This window comes from Marmota monax, unplaced genomic scaffold, assembly GCF_021218885.2.
Source record: "Marmota monax isolate L192 unplaced genomic scaffold, Marmota_monax_Labrador192_F-V1.1 WCK01_AAM20220418_F8-fsc00034, whole genome shotgun sequence".
Classification (NCBI taxonomy): Eukaryota; Metazoa; Chordata; class Mammalia; order Rodentia; family Sciuridae; genus Marmota; species Marmota monax.
The window spans coordinates 5,093,814-5,115,370 of record NW_026693934.1 but is presented as its reverse complement, the minus strand read 5'-3'; the positions used below and the strand labels follow the sequence as shown (position 1 = coordinate 5,115,370).

Here is a 21,557-nt window from a genome sequence, read left to right as displayed (position 1 = left end):
GACATGACCTAAATTGCATTTTTTAAAATCTTTTTCTAAAATCTTCTTTGGAAATCCAGACCCCTTTAAATTATTGTTTTAATAATTTCAAGTAAAAAAAAAAAGATGACATTTTTTTTTCCCCTAAGTTTTGTTAGATCAGTAGTTTTCAACCTAGGGGGCTTTTATTGCCTTTCTCCCAGGGGACATTTGGCAATGTCTAGAGACATTTTGATTGCACCAACTAGACAGGTGGGTGCTATTGGTAGAGATGCCACTAAACATCCTAAAATACATGGGTGGTCCTCAACAAAAATTGTTATTCAAAAAGGTCAATAGAACAGATGGGAGATCATATGTTAGATAAGGCTATAAGATGCTATTAAACTTCTGTATAAAATCCAGTTGAGAAGTATCTTTGGTGCTAACTTTTAACATCATTTTTTTCAAGAAAAATAAATACATTAGGCTTATTTGCTCTTTAAAACAATAACATCTTATATTCCTTAGCACTTCATAATTTACAAAATCCTTTCACATGTGTTATCTCGTATTCTTCTCATAGATCTATAGTGAAATTACCTTTCCTAGTCCAAGGGCACTGCTGTGCAGGAAGAGACTAAGAAATTCAAACAAGGCCAAGAAATTCAAATTATGAATGAGAAATCCAGTGCTTTTTGTTGTTGTTGTCATTGTTTTCCTTTAGCTGGAATATTCTTGTTAAGAGCACCATATAAACTGGGTGCAGTGGTGCAAACCTGTAATCCCAGTGGCTCAGGAGGCTGAAGCAGGAAGATCACAAGTTCAAGGTCGGCCTCAGCAACTTAGTGAGAACCTGTCTCAAAAAATGAAAAGGACTGGGAATATAGTTTAGTGGTAAAGCACCCTTGGGTTCAATCCCCGGTACCTCCACCCCCCAAAAAAAAGAAAAAAAAATTCATTGTATGCCTATGAAGGTGTGACTCCAGAAGAAAGATGTCATGTGCTCTAAGGCTAGAGAGAATGGGAAAGGACAAGGTATGGGCTGGGTAAGGAAGGTGGGGAAGCAAGTATGGAAAGAAAGTTGTGGAAAAAAAACAATGATTGGTCTGGCCATCAGGAGGAGCAGACAAATTCCTAAGTTTCAGGCAACTGCTTTCCTATGAATGTTCACTCCTCCTATAAGCAGCGTAAAACTGTTATGAAAACACAAAACAGATACATGTACTGCATCCAACTGGACAAACAGAAACCACACTCATTAACTACAGAATTTTACACAAGGAATTCACTGCACAGTTGATGGAAAAACTGAGAAGAGTCTAGGGATTAACAACCAAAGGAAGCTATTTCAGTTTCAAACAGGTGGAAGGGAGGAGGTGGTATTTCCAGAGCCCATGCTGATTCCATGGTAGGCCTGTCCAGCAGGATCCAGCTTGGTAGGAGACACGGAGAATGATGCCAAAGGCAGAAACAGAAGGGGAGAATATTCTGGTTTCTCCCATCCTCCAGTCACTTGCTTGACCTGTTGACCTGACCAGCAGGAAGCCAGCTGCCACAGGGCTCTGTGCAATAGCCTGCAGGAGCCAGTTGAGATAAAGAACAGAGAAGAAGACAAAGAAGACTCTGAAGGCAAACAGGCCCAGAGTCATCCCATGTTTTTGGATGTTATGGCAATGGAAGAATACCGAGAGTTGGTTTAAGGCATTAAGTAAATATTCAGCACTTTAAGTTCTCCTTCAAGGCAAGATGTCTTAAGTGTACCTTGGACCAAACAAATAAGTAAAATAAACATCAAACTCAGAAGAGGGAGGGAATGTGACAAATGAAACACAGTAACATTTTACATAAATATCCAGATCTTTTAGGGTTAAATAGTTGCAATAAAGCAATTTAAAAATGAAAAAAAGCTCAAATTGGTGTTCAGAAAGGAAGTTGGGATTTTGTTATGCCTGTGGTGCATAAGATAGGTGCCACAGTCGAAATACAAGCAAATACTTGCTGAGCTCCTGACAACATGAACATAAAAACATTTATCACCGGGCTGGGGCTGTAGCTTATTTGTAGAGCTCCCGCCTCGAACGTGTGAGGCACTGGGATCCTCAGCACCACATAACAATAAATACATTGTGTTCAACTACAACTAAAATAAAATTTTAAAAAATTAAAAAAAACACACACACACATTTATCACCTTTCGTCTCAAAATTGCAGACAACGGCAGGACACAAATTTTTTAAAGGTTAGCCTAAATCCTGGAAAGCAAAAGCCAAACTGTTAATGGCTATTTCAACTAAGTAATGGTTAATATTTAAAAGAGATATAATCTGGAATAACTGCAGGGGACATTTTAGCTTTCTTAAATATGTTCCGGATCTGCATGTGGAATGATTAGAAAGCCTGCAGAGAAGTGCACCAGTGATGCTGTACGAAAGGGAGGCATTAAAGACCTCCCAAGAGAAAGAGGCACTAAAGCACAAGGAAAGTGGGCAGAAACTGAAGTAGGGAAATTTAAAAGTGTGGTTTCTGATCTGTCTCCTGCTTGTCAGTCCTAGCAAGCAGAGCAAAACTGAAGCATTCAATATGCAGAAATGAACCTGGCTCTTAGAGTTGGGGAAAAGGGACTGACAGCTTAAAGTAGCAATAGACCTAGAAGAGTGCAATAGGAAGAGAACATCTTAATCTCTACAGAGCCAAGCAAATAAATGCCACAGTGCAAAGCAATAGTCACCTGGGGACAGGGTGATGGAAGGAGAGCTCAGAAAGAGACTCCAAGGGTTGGTGATGCTCTGCAATCCGGGCAGGACACTTGATCTGAATATGGGGAGTGTTGGGTGCGTACCACTTGCAAATGTGAACAACTGAGGCAGGGGATGGAGTAGAGAAGCCTGTGGGTTATTAAAAAAAATGGGCAAGACAGAGATTTAGGTGATAATGGGGCCTGAAACTGAGTCATAGAGACCTAAAAGAAACAGGAGATGATCCAATCAGGAGTCTTAGAGTGCTTACTCCCTTCCCCCGCTCCCAGAGCAATTTTTTTTTTCTTTATGCTTTTAAGCTTCAGTATCTCACTATAGGTACAGTGTGCAAAGACCATAACAGCTTCCACATTTCCTTGTTTGAGAGCTGGAGAAAATGTCTTGGCTCTAAAACACAAAGAAAACTGCAAAATAAATAAATATTTCAAGAGGAAAATTATATAAATTCCCTTTTTCATAACAAAACATTAAAATTTACACAAATGATAGGGCTATACTTTCCAGTATTGGATAGGATGTGGGATAAGGTCTCTAAGAGAATATCTAGGGCTTATGTAACACTTGAATTGGTGCTTCTTCTAGTTGGTGTAGTTCAGGGAAGAAACGTTGCGTATGCCAAAAGCCTGGGCAGACATGGAATAGAAGGCAAAAGCTCATATCACCATGGCCAAAAATGTGGATGAGAGGTGGGAGACTTGGGGGAAGTGTCTGGGTCAGTTGCAAAGGTTGGCTTGACTGAGAGCTGGGAGGTACAGGCATAGTAACTCTAGAGAGGTGCAGTCTGCTAATTTTGGAAACCGTGGTATTAGGGTTTCCAATCTGGCAATCTGGTCTTTGACTAGCAAAAATCCATCTAGAGGCAGATGACTACTTACCTGTTGTATACGGGTATGAATGCAGAACTGAAAAAAGGGAGACAGCAGGGATTGATTTCTATAGTAGGGAGGCAGCAGAAGGGAAATAAGGAATTAGCAGTACTTTGCAGGAGAGTAGATCAGTGTGGAAAATCAGCCAATCAAGCACAGAGCTTCCAAGGCTCTGAAATTCACTTAGTGTCCTGCTGCAAGGCAATTTCAGGAACACAACAAAAACTCAACCAATGGGATTATGCTTCTAAATTGCTGGTCTGAGCACAGGTCTAATTCTATATGCTTCTTCTTTGAGAGGCCCAGGCCTGAGTCTGAGGGAATCAGGAGGTGATCCAATCAGAGATCCAATCAAGGCAAGGTCACTTTTTGTGTCCGGAGAAATAGGATACCCAGTGCTTGAGTTCAGAGGTAAATGGGATAAAGTGGCCCCAATGTGAGAAGAAAAAGGATAAAGATAGAGAACTACCCAGTGGGCGGGTCAAGGGCAGAAGTTTAAATAAACTTCTAAACCAGGTATTGCCCTGATAGGGAGAAGGGTGTGTCTCTCAGGGAGGGGACCACAGACCCTGACCTGGAGACATTGTGATGACTGAGCAGAGATAAAGGAGGAGGAGGAGACTGAACAGCTACACTTTTAGAGCCATTCAGGGCTGCTGCAGAGGCTGGTGACCTCTGGCTGGAGAACAGAGTGGAGAGTTCCAGGCTTCCCCTGCAGTTATCTCCAGGGTACAGAGTCAACTGTAACTTCTCAGGTTACCTGAAAGCAGAGAAGGAACAGGGCCAGGGCACCAGAAGAGAGAAAGATTAGCTGAAGAGAGGTCATCAGGGAGTGGATCATGGCAGCAGCAACCACCTCGATCCTGGCACAGTAAGACTTCCAGCGACTGTAAGTAACCTAGGATGAGAGTCCTCAAGGGATGCTCAGAAGAATGCTTAGGGTCCTTGGGAAATCCTGTAGAAATCATTTTTATTTTTTTTCAGATATTACCTTGTGAATAGAAAAGCCACAAGTAGGATGACCAAAGACTTTTCCAAGATGATATATTCCCAATTTTAGATGTCGCCATTTCTAATTCATTAGGCACTTAATGATCCAGAAGCTAGGGATTACTAGCATTTCAAGAATCCCCAAAATATTTTAAACCTGATTAAAATTAATATTGGAATGGCTATAAACTGTAGCAGTATGCCAACTATCCAACTGCAATTCACCTTTTACTCTTCACATGTTAACAGAATAAAAACAAATCTCTGCTACTGTCCTGACAGATTATTCAAAAACCCAAATGTTAAATGAATGAGTGTTCATTTAATTTGAAATGAGGGATCTCTCTGAAACATTTGACAGTATGTGGCTGAGGAGATAAAAGAAAGGGTGTTAATGAAGAACTTAAAAAAATAAAAAATGGTCCTATTTTCAGAATTCTGGGTTGGCCCTCTTCTCAGTTCTCTAAGAATTCTTTGTTAATAACTTCTGAGTGGAAAGTACATCAAACTTAGGAACTTTTTTTTTTTCTGCTGTAGGCATCACCACACAAGGACTGTGAATATGTACGATACATGTGCTTGTGTATATATACAATATATATGCTTGAGTTCTAAAGCTGGTTATATCCTTAAAAATTAATATAATGTAATAAAAGTGTCACAAACTAGGAATTTACAAGGAAGGGCAAAAGCCTGAGATGGAGAAAGAAACAGATATGAGAAAAGAAAACAAAATTTCATATATGAGAAATTACAAATTATTAAACATAGATTTTGGTATTTCCAGGTAAAAGGCCTAATATTTATAAATGCAAAAAATTAACAAATGAGTTATCCTTTTCTTTACCATTATTTCCAAAAGCCAAAGTCATTTTAAAGATATGATCATAAGTATTAGCTTATAGAACTAAGGGCTGAGTTTGGTTTCCTTGATGAAAATATAAGACAAAGGGGATAATGGTTAGAAAAATATGTGGAGACCAGTTGACTAGCATAGGAATGTGGTAGACCATATTTGGGAAAAGGTATAGGCAATAATGTCTGGGGGCAAAAGTATGAAGAGTGTATCACTTAAGATTCCTAAGGATCATGTATTTGCTAATAAGTTAACTTAAATGACAGTACAAAACAGAAGGTGGCATGGCAGGGAGTGTTGACTCCATTGTTCATATCCAGCACTCAGCCATAGAATGGGACCATCTAAGGCTTTTAATTTACAAAAGAGAAAAAGGATGCTTCAGTCACTAAAATACCAAATGGAAAGATGGATTGGCTTTTCAGTTTGGGTAAAGGAGTTCCAAAGTCTAGAGCTCATGTATACTTAGCAAGTTCAGAGAATGTGCTAAGTAGGAATTCCAGATAAGCCACATACACTGAGGAATATTAATGATTTTCTACAGAAAACTGACCTCAACTGGGTACAGTGGTACACTCCTGTAATCCCAGCAAGGAGGCTGGGGCAGGAGGATCACAAGTTCAAAGGTGGCCTCAGCAACAGAGACCCTCAGCAACTTAGAGAGAACTTGTCTCAAAAACAAACAAACAAAAAAAGGAGTGGGCTGGGGATATAGCTCAGTGGCTCACTCTTGGGTTCAATTCCCAGGACCAAAAATATATAAAGTTCTTTGTGGATTGGTAATATAACTTGAATAAAATGAAGATTTAATACAAGTTTATTGGTCATAAAGCCATCTGCCTGCTTTCTTTTTCCTCTCTCCCTCCATTCCTTCCTGGCACTGGGGACTGAATCCAGGGGCACTCTGCCACTGAACTACACCACAATCCTTTTAATTTTAATTTTTTGGAACTGGGCATTGAACTCAGGAGCACTTTACCACTGAGCTACATCCTCAACCCTTTTTATTTTTTTGAGACAGGGTCTCATTAATTTGCTGAGGTTATTCCAACTTGCGATCCCCCTGGCTCAGAGTCCTGATGACTGGGAATACAGGCCATGCGACCCTTTTTATTTTTTGATGCAAGGTCTCACTAAACTGCTCAAGTTGGCCTGGAAACTTGCCACTCTACCGCCTCAGCCACTTGAGTTGCTGGGGTTACCAGCTAAAGTCATTTTTTACTTTGCTAAACAATCACAGTTTTATTATTTACTAGCCATGTTCATTCTTGATATTACTACTTACTATCACTTTATTAGTGGATAAAGTCACTGAATATTGTGAGGAAGGGAGGAATGGCATACCTTAACTAACACTAGGGCAAGGTGATAGCTTAGGGAAGTGACTATTGGAAACACCCTAAGTGACAATTTAACATCCTTGTGGCTGAAGTTTATTGAATCAATCCCCAGGCTGAACTGTTAATTGTAAAGAATCAGCAAGTATCATTCATATCTTAACTCCCAATTGTAACTCTACCTGAAGGACTTATAATTTGATTCCTTGAACATATTACATTTATTAGTTGCTTAATATTTAATTAGTGGAAAAGGGGTTGACATACTATTCAGGGTTTAAATAGTTTAAAAAATTACATATAACTTCCACTGCCTCTGTCACATATTTAAAATAATAAGACTCACAATGAGTATAGCAAACAGTATTTGTTGGGGTTTAGAGATGGTGAAATGTTTGCACTAATATTTCCTCTTATATTCCCCAATGCTTTTAGTTTTGTTGTTGCTGCTGTTTTTGTGGTGCTGGGGATGGAACCCAAGGCCTTGCACAAGCTAGGCAAGCACTTTCTGAGGAAGCGCTGTACCACAGTCATATCCCCAGATTTCACTTCCACTTATGTTTTAACTTTTAGAGTTCCTTGGTCTGCATTAACATTGAATCTACTCAACCCAAGGCAACCTTGAACTCTGGTTAAGTTGACCTTACTGCTTTTTGAAAAAGTCTGGTGATGCTTCTATCCCAAGCATGTTGCATCCGAACTACATGAATAATACTGCCAAGTATTAAAGTGAGGGGTATCTGCCTGTTCTTAAACTCTAGTAACCCTTGAGTGAATTGTCCTTTCTAATCCTCGTTTTTTTTTCTGTAAGATGGGAGGAATTTCTACCATGAAGTCATATAGAAATTGAGAGGATTAAAGAGAATGATACATATATATGCTTTGCACAGTGCTCGTCATACAGTACTTAATTTTTTGTTCCTCTTCCCTTTTTAGGGAAGCTAGGTAAGTAATTCGTTGATTGATGCATAAAATAAAGAGTTGAAATCCTTGAGTGAATTCCATATCAGCACTGGCAAAACAGGAACTTGTGGTCCTTAAAACCTCTTTAGTGAGGTTGACTTCTGGAAGCTAGAAAAGTGCTCCACGGGCGGGCTGAATAAAAAAAGTTCTATTGTCACCCTTTTTTGTAAAACTGTAAACGACTGAAGATACTAGGTGGTCCCTATTTCTCTTCAGGCATCTGCTTAGCTTAAAGTACCAACGTCCAGTCCTGGGTTGCTCCAGGTCTTCAGCACGTCCCAACCATGTCCGCAGACCCTCTCTTCTGGCCCGAGACTTCCAACACATCTCCTCCAGCAGAAAACTGTAGAATTGTTTTGAATTGTCTACCCAGTGTTCTCGATTTTCCGTGGCTGTCTCCGTACAGCTGTCTTGTGTTAAGGTGGTTCCCAGAGTTCTAGGATCGCAACAGGAGCTCTCAAAAGTTGTACCTAGGCTTTCTAGAGACTGCTACAGCCCCGTGGGAATCGTGCACAGGTTCCCTTCAGCGGATTAGACAAGTTAGGAGGCCTGTCAGTGGGCTTTTAAGCAAGGAAGTTTTCCTACTTGGAGAAAGTAGAGTGCTGGCAAAGCGAGGCCCGCCCTCACTGGTCTATGGCTGCCTGGACCGGCTCCGTGCTCAGTGCAGGGCAGACGCGGCGGCTTCCAAGACCCTGCGGCGGATCCGGGCCGCCCGGAAGTGCCGGGCGCAGGAAGGAGGCAGGAAGAGCCTCGCGAGCCGCCGCCGCGCACGCGCCTTCCCGGGCTGGGCTGGGACTGGAGTCGTAACTCGGAAGCCGGAGCCCGGACGGGCCCGGGGCGGGGTGGGGGGGCGCGCGGGGGCGGGAGCGGCGGAGGCGGCCGCCCCTGGCGGCGGGTTTGTTTATCCCGGAGAAGAAGTTTAGGAGCGGCAGATAGGGAAGGAGGGTGGACTGGGGCGGAGGGATGCGGCTCGGCAGAGGCGGCCGCCACAGGGACTCGCCGCCATCGCCCCCGCCGCCGTCACAACCTCGGCTCCCGGGGCCCTCTCGGCCGCCGCCTCAGCCGGAGAGCAGCCGCCGCGAGGACTGCTCGCCGTCGCCCCGCACGTCCGGGTAGGTGCCCCTCCCCCGTCGGGGTCCCAGCGCGGCCCGGGTCGCTCGCTCCTCCCTCTCTGTTCTCCAGGCCGGGCGGCCTCCTCTGGGCCCTTCGCTGCGCCCGCATCCCTCTTGGAACGGGAGCCCGGCTCCTGCGGCGCGCCTTCGGCCTTCACAGGGGTTGCCTCCAGCCCCATCCTCCGCCCCCCGGACCGCCCTCCGTCCGGTGTTTCTTTCTTCCTCTGGGGATTCCCAGCCTCCGCCTACCAATAACCCCCTTAATTTTCTCCACGACCTCGCCCCTTTTACTCTTGCGGATCTCCCTTCTCTCATACCTGTGTATCTCCCCCTTTATACCTTCTTTTCTTGCGTCCTGCCCTGAGGGAGAAACTGGCCCCGCCGCCCCAGCAGCGTCCACCTCCATACCTCCTCATCCCAGGCACGGACCCTCGAAAGTATCGTTCTTTTAGCTCCTTTTAAACTGCATTCTCAGCTTTCCAGACCACTCAGTGCCTCTACCCAGTGGTCTTGTCCGCAATCTCCAAGCACACATTTGCCTTCTCATAAATTCTCACTTTTATAAGGGTACATTAAGCTAACCGTGTGGTTCAGGGGTCCAAGTCTTGAAGAACCAAATTTGACTCTGCTTTGCTCTCTTGCTGCTACCCTTTTCCCTAATTCTTCCTCTCGGATCTGTTTTTGTGCACTGATTTAACATAAAGGAAAGGGGTAGTAGAATTTTCTCCCTCAAAGCAGTTACAGAGCCCAGCAGAAATAAGATTAATCTTCTGCTTATCTTAACTTTTTGCTTAATCTTCCAAAACCAAGTCCGTGAACATTATCTTTAAGCCCTCTGCCATCCTTTTGAAGCTCCTGATGGGTTTTTTTTGTCTGTATTTGCATAATCCTGGGCCTAGTTTGCCCCAGTATAATACTCTTCTTCCTTATAATGGAATCTTGGTTCTTGGATAGGAAACTGAAGGAGTAAAAGGGTTATACCTTAGAAAATTACATCTCTTCACCATGATGGAACTGGTGGAATATTTCAGATTATCCCCTCATTCTTGAGAGAAATGTTGCCTGGTGGTTAAGGGCTCAGATTTTGTAGTGTAATTGTCAGGATTTAAACCTCTACTCTACCACCTTCCAGCTCTGGCTTTGGGGAAATTATTTAACTTCTCAGGGCTTTAGTATTCTTGAACTGTAAAATGGGATGGTTCTCATAGGGCAGTAAGGATTGCACATGTTAATACAAATAAAGTACTTAGAACAGTGGCACATTAATAAATATTAGCTTCTTAGCTTGATCGGATTTGGCTGTTAGGTTAATTTTGAGAGGAAGGTGAGAATGGAATGCTGTTTTCTTACTCTTATTTGACACCCTTTCTGGTGTTACGATTATTTCATTACTGTATGAATTAATTTCTCCTTATTTGAAAAATGCTTTTTAGCTCCCTCTTTTCTGTTTTTAATTTTGTACTGGGGAATTGAACCCAGGGGCACTTTACTACTGATCTACATCCCCAGCCCTTTTTATTTTTTTTTAGTTTTGAGACTGGATCTTTTAAATTGCTGGCCTCGAACTTGTGATACTCCTGCCTTGGCCTCCCAAGTCTCTGGGATTATAGGCTTGCATTACCCAGTGGAGGGCTAGCTCTTGGTTTTCAAGTGAATTGTCAGGCTACAGATAAGTCACTTCCTATTTTGTTTCTCTATTTGGAAGTTGTAAAATTTTAACTTCACTTTGAGAATAAGTGAGTAGTTGAAGTATGTAGCAGATTTGTCATACTGGAAAATGAAGATTTTTATGCATAGCAATTTTAGTATTGGAAGTGAAATATTCAAAGCTGGTGGGTATCTGTCTTTTATCTTGAATCATTGCAGGAAAAAGCTTTGTCTTCATTTAGAAGACTGGTACTTTTTCTCAAAACCTGTTATGTTCTTTGACATTCACATACTTTAGCTCAGTATTTATCAGATTTTATTAACTTGTTAAAATGCTGCATTGCCATATTTGCTTTCCTCCTGTGCATCATTATTTACTTAATACATTTTTATATGATTTACTTAAAATCTAAGTAGGTATTATTTACTCCAGTGTTCTAAATAGTAAAATCTGAAATATCAATTTAGCATCCTAATTACATGTAAAACAGGTACATAATTATCAAAATAAACATGTTTACCATTTATAACCTAAAATAATTTTTGTACTACCTGGTGCTCTGTACTTTGGGTGATACTGCCTTTGCTAAGACTGTTTCTTGGCCTAAAATATCCTTTGCTCTCTCCTGGGTATCCATATTCTACCTGTCATCTACCTTGTACTACTGCATAATTCCTGCCAACATTGTTTTTTTTTGTTGTTGTTGTTGTTGTAGTTGTTCCTTTGTTGCCTAGTGTCTGCATTCTGCATTTTTGGCTTTGAATGGTATAGGCAGCACAGCTTGAAGAAAATGACTTTCCTAGAAACAGACTCTTGAAGTTTATAGAAACTTTGAAGTGGTAGAATAAAATTGACCTTTAGTGCAGAATTGCATTTCACTAGTTTTTTGGTTTTGTAAATATACATTCTCTCCAAAAGTATTTAATGAGCATCTGCTGTATGCTAGGCACTGGGGATACAAGAGAGTGGCCCTTCTTAGTCATAGTCCCAGTAAAAATCAAGTTATATTACTTACTTTGCTATGTACCTTTCATGATACTAGTTGTATACCATTTTTGAGAGAAATGAGTAAATAGTAACACAAATGAGTTTTCATAGTCCATAATTCCTGCGGGACCCTGGTGGGAAACAGCTCTATCAGGGAATAATAATAATACAAACTCTGCTTTTTTGTAATTTATATTCTAGCATGGCATTGACAAGCAGAAAAAATTTAAGTGAGAAATGTTAATGTTAATGATAATGATAACTGCTAACAGAACACTGCACCAAGCACTGTCAAATTTTATATATTCATTTAAACTCATAGTAAACTTTTAAAGAAGGCTTTGTTAATACCATCATTTTACAAATGAGGACTTTGGAAAACAGATTACTTAACTTCCACAAGATCTTAGTTCATTAAGCAATGCAGCCGGGCAATATGGCTCTAGAGTCTTTTACCCTTAGACCTGTCACTTTCTTGTCTGCTTTGTAAAATTCTTTACCTTTTTGAAAATCCTGTTTTTAATGGAACAATGGACTTTTCCTGTCTTTTTCGGTGTTTTTTTTTTTTTTTTTTTTTTTAAGATCAATAAAGAAGATATAACTTTTCTAAAGCACTTGGTACCCAATTTTATCTCAAGCCTTACATATGGCCAGATATTGAAGGCATTTATATTTCATCTACTCACTGTTTCCTGAGTTGGATTTGCTTGCTTAGCAAAAATTATTGAACAATTCATCTGTGCCATATACTTTGCTAGGCTCTGGTGACATATGATAATGAAAAGAGGGCAACTGAATTCATGGAGACAAAAGTCAGTGGGGAAATAAAGAAATTAAACAAAAAATAATAATAATTAGATGATAACTGCTATAAAGGAAAATTATTTAAATAATGAAAGCCCACTCATCCTTAAGAGAATGTTTCTCTGAAGAGATAATTTTAATCTGAAACCTAAAAGGTGAAGGGTAGTTACCCAAGTGATACTGGCTATTTCAATTTTCTAGAATTGGAAGGTTCAATAGAGACTGGACCTTAACACAGGGTGGTTTATCTGAAATGAGGCCAAAGCAGATCACAATGGCCAAAATCCATGGTAAGCATTTTGTACTTAACCCTAAGGGCAACAGGAAGCCACTGTTTAATAACTGAATAAATTACACAGATTTTTGCATGAAAAATATCACTTGACTGCTCTGCAGAGCACAGATTGGAGAGAAGCAAGTGTAAATGCAGAGACCCCGATTTAGACCTGTGCTTATCAAACTTAACTGTGTGAAGGACCATTTCTGTTTGAATTTCCAGTTTGTACTAGTACTTTAGTGACCCACTATAAAATGTATGTTTTGATCTGTCAAATTGTTATATAAAGTTTCTAAAATTTGTGGGCCAGTATTAGTTCACAGACTACACTTTGAATAACATTGAGTTCAGCTATTAAAGAGTAATCTAGAGGACTGGGAATGTTTCTTAGAGCGCTTGCCTGTCATGCACAAGGACCCGTGTTCCATGTGTGACACCACCATAAAAAAAGAAAATAGGTAGGAGATTATGATGGAATCTTTAGTCCAGGATGACAGTCATAGACTTGACAAATATTTGTGAGGTAAAATTGATAGAATTTGGTGATACTTAAGATTAGATTAGGAGGCTAGGGGAAGGAGAAGGCTGATTTCCATAGATTTTTTTTTTTTTAACCTAAGTTAGGAAATATTGGAGGAGGTTGTATGGTAGTATCAAGAAAGGGGGGAAGTAAAGCTCATGGAGTTTAAAAGAGGGAGACAGACAAGTGGAGATGTCTAGTAGCAGTTGCATATGTAACTTTAGAGCTCAGGAAACAGATTTGGACTGTAAGTTTGGGAAGTCAGCCTATAGTTTATCATTGAAGCCTTGAAGTAGTAAATGAGGTTGCCTAAGGAAAAAAAAAAAGCAGAAGATAAGGCGGCTTTGGTCTAAAACCCAGTGAATCTTCAACATTTAAACATAGGAAAAAGGAAATGAAACAAAGGATATTGAGAAGGAGTAGCTAGAGGCTAGAGGATATTTTCCTTTGCATTACTGAAGCTGTGGCAGTAAACTGTTTGAAAGGGGCAAGAGTGGGCAGTCAACTATTTTGAACGCAGCTGAAAAATCACATAAATTTTAGACTCAAGAATACACATTGGATTTAGCAACATGGAGAAAATTTTGTATTTCTCATTAGTCCTTCCATAAACCATTTGATGATTAATTTTGTTTTAATCTGCCAAAGCTATATCCTGAATTTAGAATAAAATTATCATATCTATAGCATGAGCTATATTTTCCTTCCTTAGCTCAGCCCCATGTTTTGTTTATAACCATCTGGATATTCTGTAAGTATCTCAAACTTTTTTCCACACAATGTATTCATTCAGACTATCGTTTTTAAAGATTTCACTATCATACACTGGATTCTAGACTTAGGTATGTGATTAGAACTCAGAGTCTAGGCAGTTAACTATTAGTTATTCTATTGCAAATAGTGCTGTTATATCAATTTATTTGCATGGCCTCTTAGATGCAGAGAAGGGGCACTGGGGAAGACTTTCAAAGGAAAATGACACTAGGGCAGAGTGTTTCTGAAAGGCAGTTTAAACTTAGGTGGAGACAGCAGTGCAGTACTAGAGGAACTTAAAGAAATGATATTTCAGTTATTCTGAAAGCTTGCACAGACAGGAATTGTGGATAGTGTAAATGACAAAACCTTAATTGGTGTAGTTAAGTTCCCATAGAAAATAGTGAGATAGAAGGGAAAATGATGTTAATAATAGATTGTTACAGCACAGTAAATGAAAGTTCTAGAAGGAAGGTATAGGCTTTAAAGTAAAAGAAGAGTAGACTATCAAAACCTGCTACTGAAATGTTTTGTTGAGTTATTTTAGAAACATTTTTATATTATTCTTATCTAAGGTAGTCTTCCTTAAATTTTATGTTAAAAAATTATAACTTTAAAAATTTTGTTTTACAAGTTATTTATTTATTTATTTATTGCTGCTGGGGATTGAACCCAGGGGCACTTTAACCCTGAGGTACATCTCAGCCTTTTGTATTTAATTTAATCTTAATTTTTGTTGTTGTTTTAAGATGGGGTTTCACTTAAGTTTTTAAGGTTGGTCTTGAACCTGTTGTTCCTGCCTCAGCCTCCCAAGTTGCTGAGATTGCAAGGCAAGTACCACCGTGCCCAGCTCTTTGTGGTTCTTACTAGTTGTCAATTTTAAATATTATATTCTAAATCATGTAATATAACTGAGATTGGACTTTACATAGGCAAAGGCTAGCAGATTTAAACAGTTTCTGATCTTAAATAAAATCACATTACTTCAAACTATGATTGGAATTGGTCTGCATACACCTGAAGAAAAAAGTACAATGGAAAAATACATCTGTGCAATATGAGTGTATTTATAAAATATGTCTACCCTTCTTTAGATTATTGTGTTTGTTTACATTCTATATTAGATAAAAGATAAATATAGTTAAGTATAACAATTACAAAGGTTTCATTCTCAATAGTTAATGCAGATCTGAAAGGTTGTAGTGAACTAAAAAAGTACTAACAAGCTTTTAAAATATAACTTGAGGTTTGTTAATAAAGAAGGAACCATTGTTATTTGGTCTGGGTGTATTTTATGAAGCAGATTTATTTGTTTTTATCTTGTATAAAATACACTTATACCTCTCCTTCCTTGCCCTGTACTCCAAGTAATTGATTTTTTTTTTAAAAAATAGACTTAATTATTTTAAAAGCTATGTTAGATTCATAGCAAACTTGAGTAAAAGCTACAAAGATTTCTCAAATAACTCTCTGCGCCCACACATACATTACATCCCTCATTATAACAATGACATACCAGAGTGGTACATTTGTTACAGTGATGAATCTATTGATGTATTGTTATCACCAGTCTATAGTTTACATTAGGATTCACTCTTAGTGTTATGTATTCTATGAATTTGGGCAGATTTATTATGGTATGTGTCATTCAAAGTAGTTTCCTGACCTAAAAGTCCTCTTTGCTACCTGTTTATCTTTCTCTCATTACAATGACCATAGGCCCCTAATACCTAATTACTATTTATGTTTTTTACTGTTTTGTATTTTAACAAATGTGATAGAGATGAAGTCATACTACATGTATCCTTTTCAGAGTAGCTTCTTTCACTTAGTACAAGTTTTCCCCATATTTTTTTTTTTTATGGCTTGATAGTTTCTTTCTTTCTTTTTTTTTTTTTTTAATATTTATTTTTTAGTATTTGGCGGACACAACATCTTTGTTTGTATGTGGTGCTGAGGATCGAACCCGGGCCGCACGCATGCCAGGCGAGCGCGCTACCGCTTGAGCCACACCCCAGCCCCTAGTTTATTTCTTTTTAATGCTGAACAATATTCCATTATCTGGATGTACCACAGTTTGTTTATTGTATTACAGAATATCTTGATTGCTTCAAAGTTTTAGCAATTATGAATAAAGCTGCTGTGAACTAGCTGATCTTTTTTATGAAGACAGATTTTTATCTCCTTTGAGTGGATGGTATAGTAAGAATATATTTAGTTTTATAAGAAGCTTCTCAACTGTCGTCCAAAATAGTTGTGCCATTTGGCATTCCCACCAGCAGTGTATGAGAGACTTCCTTTTGTTCCACATCTGCATCAGCAATTGGTGTTAGTGTTCTGGATTTGGCCACTATAATAGGTATATGGTATATCACATTGTTTTAATTTGCATCTCTTTGATGACAGATGAGGTGAAGCTTCTTTTCATGTGCTTGTTTTACTTTATTTATATCTTCTTTGGTGTAGTGTCTATTAAGGAAGTTCCTATTTTTCAGTTGATTTGTTTTCCTATTGCTGAGATTGAAGGTTATATATATATATATATATATATATATATATATATATGTGTGTGTGTGTGTGTGTGTGTGTGTGTGTGTGTGTGTATCCAGTTGCAGTCTTTTATCAGATATGTCTTTTACTGTAAGTATTTTCTCCCAGTCTGTGGCTTGTCTTCATTCTTTTGCAGAGGAGGGAATTTTAATTTTTATAAAGACTAGCTTATCAATTAATTGATGTCTTGTGCTTTTAGTTTTATCTCTAAAAAGTTACCACCAAATCCAAGTTCATTTGGATTTTCTCCTCTGTTGTCTTGTAGGAGTTTTATAGTTTTGCATTTTACAGTTAGGTGTATCTATGATCCATTTTGAGTTAGTTTTTATGAAAGGTATAAAAAGTCTGTGTCTGGATTTTTTTTCTTATGTGAATGTTCAGTAGTTTTGTTATAGGGGAAAGGTGTCTCCAAGAGTTCCAGGAGAGAAAGGGGGAACTTGACAGAGGACTAGTGAGGGTTATTAGTTTACATGATAGAAAAGAATTTAATCATGTATCAGGTAGAGGAATAGATAGATTTAGGAAAGTAGATACATGTTCAAGGGAAAATGTGGGCATTCTCAATGCCTGTGAGGTAAAGCAAGGAATATACATTCATGGGAGAATATGGGCCATCTCAAAAGTGAGAGAAATGGTTTTGGGGTTCTCCAGTTGTCTTTTAAAGGAAACTTGGTGAGGGGTGGGTATGGGGAAGTATATAGGAATAATATCGGTTTGGTGAAGTCAGGATGGTTTCTGTGGTCTGGTCAATCTCAGGATTCTGATATGGTGGTGTTCATCATCTTATTTCCTTGTCGTTTCTTTATGTCTCCTTTCTACTTATTTCTTTGGGTCCAGCACCATTTGTTGAAAGGACTATTGTTATATAATGTGAAATTTAGCTTCTTTGTCTCCTGTTTTGTCATATAGCTCCTAGAACACTTGGAATTTCTTGAGTGGTAGAATATCTTTTTTTTCCCCCTCATAATGAGCCCCTTTGATGACTTCTGAATATATGCTAATGAGGTTACTGAGAGTGGGCTCCCTTAGATAGCCTAAGGATGGGGCCAGTCAACGAAAGAAGTGCTGAGCAGATTGAATGATTAGAGCTTTCAGCCTCATCCACTTGACGTCTGGGAAGTGTGTGTGAGATAGGCTGAAGATCAAGCTCTGAAAGTTCCTTTTTTAAAAATTTTTAAATTTTTTGAAAATTCTTGAATAATATTTGATCCCTTAACCCATGAGATCTGATGCTCTATTTAGATAGTGCCAGAATTGAATTATTTATAAAACATTGAGCTGTTGTCTACTGGTGAATTGGTGTCTGGGAGGTCACCTAAATAAATGTTTTTTGTTGAGCATGAGAGCATACAAGTTTGTTTTTTCCTCTTACAACGGTATTTGCTACATTGTATTTCCTTTGGTTCTCTGTCAAAGATCAGTTTATCATTTGTTCTATTTCTGGGATCACTGCTCTATTCCATTGATCTATATGTATTCTCTTCCACCAGTATCACACTGTCCTGATTATTGTGAATTTATAGTAAATCTTAAAGTTGGTAGTGTCAGTCTTCCAACTAAGTTCTCTTGTAGTGTTGTGTTGACTGTTTTGGGTCTTTTGACTCTTGACATAAATTTTAGAGTCAGTATCCACAAAATAACTTGCTGGGATTTCAACTAGAATTCATTGAATCTGTAGATCAGTTGGAAAAAACTGTCATTTTGACACTGTCTTTCTGCCCTTTGATATGGAATATCTCTCCATTTATATAGTTCTTTGATTTATTTCATCAGAATTTTGTGGTTTCCACATAGATCTTGTACACATTTTGTTAGATATATATCTAACAAATATTTCAGTTTGGGGGTGCTAATGTACATGATACAGTATTTTTAATTTCAGATCCTACTTGTTCATTGCTGGGTATTTAGGAAGGTAATTGACTTTGGCATATTAACTTTATGTCCAGCAACATTGCTATAGTCACTAATTAATTCCAGTAGGTTTTTACTGATTCATCTGTGAACAGTTTTATTTCCTTCTTCCCAATCTTTATCCCCTCTGCCCCAACCTTTTTCTTGTATTTTTGTATTAGCTAAGCCTCCCTGTACAATGTAGAAAAAAAGCAGTGGTGAGAGGGGACATCTTTCCCTTCTTCCTGAATTTACTGGGAAAGCTTCAATTTCTTACCCCCAAGTATGATGTTAACTAGGTTATTTTGTAGTTTTTTTTTTGTTTGGTTGGCTTTTTTTAAAAATCAAGCTGAGAAAGTTTCCCCTATTAACTAGTGTTAAAGATGAAGGGGCATTTAATTTTGTCAAATATTTTTTCTGTATCTATTATATGATCATGAAATTTTTCTTATTTGATCTGTTGATATATCAGGTGATAAATTATATTAATTAACCTCCAGATACTGAATTAGCCAGTATTCCCAGGATACGTTCCACTTGGATGTGATACCCAAGTTTTAAAAATATATTTTTAGATTTGATTTGCTAATATTTTGTTGAGGAATTTTCTCTCTGTTCATGAGAGATATTTATTAGTACTTTTCTTGTTAATGTCTTTGGTTTTAATATTCATACAATAAATTAGGAAGTATTATCTTTCTTTCAATCTTCTAAAAGAGTTTGTAGGGAATTGATGAAAATTTCTTCTTTAAAAATCTGGTGGAATTCACCAGTGAACCCATCTGAGTTTGGTGTTTTCTGTTTTGATAGGTTATTCATTATTTATTCAGTTTCTTTCGATTTAGACCATCTTGGTGGTCTATTTTTTCTTTTCTTTCTTTCTTTTTTTTTTGGTAGTAGTGGGGATTTAACCCAGGGCCTTGTGCATGTGTCTCTCACTTTTTCTTGGTTAGCTTGGCTAGAAGCTTTTTGTTTTTTCAAAAAAAAAAACAAAAAAAATAACTTTTGTTTTCATTGATTTTTTTTTTCTCCTTTTGATTTTCTGTTTTTAATTTTAGTGATTTCTCCTCTAATCTTTATTTTTTTCTTCTACTACTTTTGTGTTTAATTTACTTCTCTTCAAGTTTCCTAAGGTGGAAGTTTAGATGATTTATTAAATTATTTTCTTTTTTAATAACCATTGTCCCTTGATATCTATGGGGGATTCATCTTGGGATCTACTGTGAATAACAGAATTGTGAATGCTCATGTCCCTTATATAAAATAGCATAGTAATTTCAGATAACCTATACACATTCTTCTGTGTACTCTACATCAACTCTAGATTACTTATAATACCTGATATGAGGTAAATCCTTTTTTTAATTCCATGCTAGGGATTGAAAGTTGGTGGTGCTGAACTAATGAGTGACAATCCCTAGCCCTTTTTATTTTTTGTTTTGAGACAGGGTCTCCCTAAATTGTCAAGACTGTCCTTGAACTTGAAATCCTCCTGCCTTAGTCTCTTAGTTGCTGGGATTATAGGTGATGTGCCACCATACACAATGTAAATCCTATATAAATAGTTGGTATACTGTATTGTTTAAGGGATAAATGACAATAAGAAAAAATACTATAATATTCAGTGTAGATGCAGTTTTTCCCCCCAATTTGTGATTGGTTAAGTCCACAAATTTGTGGAACCCATGGATACAGAGAGCCAACTATATGCCTCTGTCATTACTAATTTCCCTCAAACTCTGCTTTTGCTGCACCTCACAAATTTTAATAAGCTTTGTTTTCATTTTCATTTAGTTTAAAATATTTTTATATTTCTCAGTTTCTTCTTTGACCCTTGTGTTATTTAGAAATGTGTTATTTAACCTCCAAGTATTTGTACATGTGTCTCTCACTACCTTTCTATTTTATTAATTTCTATTTTAATACTGTTGTGCTGAGAGCAGATGGTATTTCTTAAGGTGTGTTTTTGGCCCAGGATGTCATCTCTTGGCCATTGTTCCATGTGTGCTTGAGAAAAACATTTATTCTATTGTTTTTGGATAAAGTAGTCTATAGATACACATTATATTCCAGTTAATTGATAGTGCTGTTGAGTTCATCTTATTTCCTAACTAATTTCTTCCTGCTGGATCTGCTCATTTCTGTTAGCAGAGTCCTTGTGTGTTGATATATTTCTCTTTACAATTCTATCATAAAATAATAATGCATCTGTTGTTAGATGCATGCATATTAAGGATCTTATTTTTTTATTTATTTGTGAGAATTGACTCCTTTATCATTATATAATACCCCTTTTTTATGCCTAACAAAATAACTGATTTTAAAAGTAAATATTAAAGTACTCCAAGTATTTTTTCAACTGTCATTTGGATGCAACTTTTTTTTTTTTTTTTTTTTTGGTTTAGGGCGAATTCCCTTGAAAGATAAATAGTTTTCATGCTGCAAGACAAAAAATAAAAATAAATAACAGTGAATATAAACTTGTTTTGAAATTGCTAAGAAAAGTACAAATACAACAAACACTTAAATGAATTGCGTTTCATAAATTGAATTCAATTTTGGGTTGGCATCTCTTAGGATAAGTTTAAACTTTTAAGTTCACAAATTCAACATCACAATTAAGTTTAATATGTCTAGTTTTACTGGAAAAGCTTTATTGGAGCGTAGATACTTAAGTAGTGTAAGTCCATCTTTTAAAACATGGAAATTTTAATTTGAGCATTTTTATCAATGGCATTTGAGAACTCGCTTGAATTAAGTAGTATTGTGGTTTATGCTTTATTGTTGTTCATTTTCATGTTCTAACTTGTCTGGTTTATTTTCATTGTTGTTTTATTTGCCTCCCCTTCCCAAGTCTTTTATGAAAAAAAATGTCCTTCTCAACTTGTATGGTGAAATCAGTATTTTTTTCTTAAGAGTTTATTTGAACATGATCCTGGTTTATCCTAACCAGGTTAACTTGAAAATGAGCCTGAGAAATTAATAACTTACTATAGTATAAATATAGTTTTGCACTAAATTTCCTCTTAAATCATTTTAATTAAAAGGAAAGACATGTCCTTTTTATTTTTATTTGTTTTTTTAATGTATATTTTTACAATACTAGGAATTGAACCCAGTTGCTCCCTACCACTGACCTATATTCCCAGCTCTTTTTTTCATACTGGGTATTTAACCCAGGGGTACTTTACTACTAAGCCACATCCACAGCCCTTTTTATTTTTTATTTTGAGGCAGGGTCTCACTAAGTTGCTGAAGGCCTTGCTAAATTGAAGAGACTCTCC

General features: G+C 37.7%; 1 protein-coding gene across 2 annotated transcripts in view; it reads left to right on the top strand.

Moving 5' to 3' along the window:
• Nucleotides 1–8,662: 8,662 nt before the first annotated feature.
• Spopl (speckle type BTB/POZ protein like) overlaps nt 8,663–21,557 on the top strand; it is a 56,421-nt gene continuing 43,526 nt past the window's right edge. Inside the window, exon 1 of one of the 2 annotated variants that reach the window (XM_058585372.1) lies at nt 8,663–8,845. The gene's annotated coding sequence lies outside the window, so the exon portion shown is untranslated. The remainder of the gene's footprint in view (nt 8,846–21,557) is intronic. The other variant, XM_058585371.1, reaches the window with a different exon arrangement.